Genomic DNA, 1,634 nt, shown 5'->3' on the forward strand with positions numbered 1-1,634 from the left:
ACGTGGGGAAAGGAGGAGAAGAGGGAGCGGATAGCAATGATGACTGTATAACCCCACTTGAGGGGGACAAACAACAGGGTTGTGGGTGAATGGATAGTTTGGATGGTGTAAGATACGGCAAAGTACTAATAATAAAATAAGGGTTCCTTGGGGAGAGGGTGGAGAAGGGAGCAGATAAAGGGGAGCTGATATCAAAGAGTTCAAGAAGAAAGAAAATGTTTTGAAAATGATGGTGGCAGCAATTGTACAACTACGTTTGATCTAATTGAATAATGGATTGTTATTATATCCGTTGAGCTCCCAATAAATTTTTTTTTTAAAGAGTAAAGAGGTCTTGCAGCCAAAAAGTTTGAGATCATATTCTGAAAAGTCTAAACCTCCCATGAATGAGTTTGGAATTGGGATTGAACAAAAAGATAATCTCTACCATGTTATCACACCTTCACTTTTCCTTCCCTGCCTTAATATTTGTCAGGTGGGTGGAATGCTCCCAAGTCTTATTTCCTTCATCTGAATTTTAAATGATTCAGGCACAGCATCTCTGTTGCTTCTTTCTGGAGGGAGGAAATGTTAAAACGTAATACATTTACTGCTAAAAAACATTATCCTTCCTTCAAAACCAAACGCTCCCTTTCTTCCCCAGTGTTAGAAAATGTTAACCACATGCCATCGCTTAAAAAGGGCTAGGACTTACAAAAATCAAAACAACACAAAATGTGGGAAGCATTTTTCAGCTAGCTGTAACCTTCAGTGCACCCAAGCTGACATGACCACGATGAAAGCAATTACCTTGTCAGCAAGTATTTGCCCGTCTCGCTTCCCAAACCAACGACACAGTCTAGTGCAGGCTGGCGAGCTGCCCAAATGGAAGGAAGCAAAAGACTATTTGCACATGCACAGCGGACAGCACACCCAGGCACTAAGGAGACAGTGAGTGTGAGTTCGGGTGCCTGAGCGGGCCAGGGCTGAGGGGAAGAGGGAAAAAGTTGTGGAGAAATGACCACAATGCAGTAAGGGAACTTGCTTGTGTTAGTTTATGTTAGAAATCAGGCTGTGGTTCTTTTACACAGAGCTACATGCAACCATTTGATCTTTTGAATGATGGCAGCTTTTAAAAGGAAACCACCTGAACCACACACAGTCTGCTTCACAAGTGACCCCTAACTCATTCACAATGATTACATCACTAACTTTTCTTTAACTGACACCTTCACCTGCTCCTATCCGATTAGCACATATAGATGATGACTTAAAAAAAAAAAGATTGGACACACAAGAGAAAATCAAACAGTTAAGTAGAAGAATGGTCAGTCCAGGACAGCATGCTGCCTGTATGTATGATACGTTCCCGTTGTTGAGACGGGGAAACATTTCGGTGGTAATCATGATAAATGAAGTAAATGTAAACACAAAGGGTGCACACAAATCCTTCCTAGCAACTAACCTACTTAGTGGGCTTGGTATAAGCGCTGCCTTCTTACAAAGGTTGATGGCCTAAAGACAACCCGACTGTACATGAGACTTTAGGTGGACAATCTAGCTTGCCTCTAGATTAGGCATAAAGTAATGATGAGTAAAGATAGAACTTAAAATTGCTTTTCATTTCTGTTTTATCACTAAAGGTGTATACGTTT

The sequence above is a fragment of the Echinops telfairi genome, unplaced genomic scaffold, assembly GCF_000313985.2.
Source record: "Echinops telfairi isolate 266 unplaced genomic scaffold, ASM31398v2 ScPeMD7_7468;HRSCAF=8506_0, whole genome shotgun sequence".
Lineage (NCBI taxonomy): Eukaryota > Metazoa > Chordata > Mammalia > Afrosoricida > Tenrecidae > Echinops > Echinops telfairi.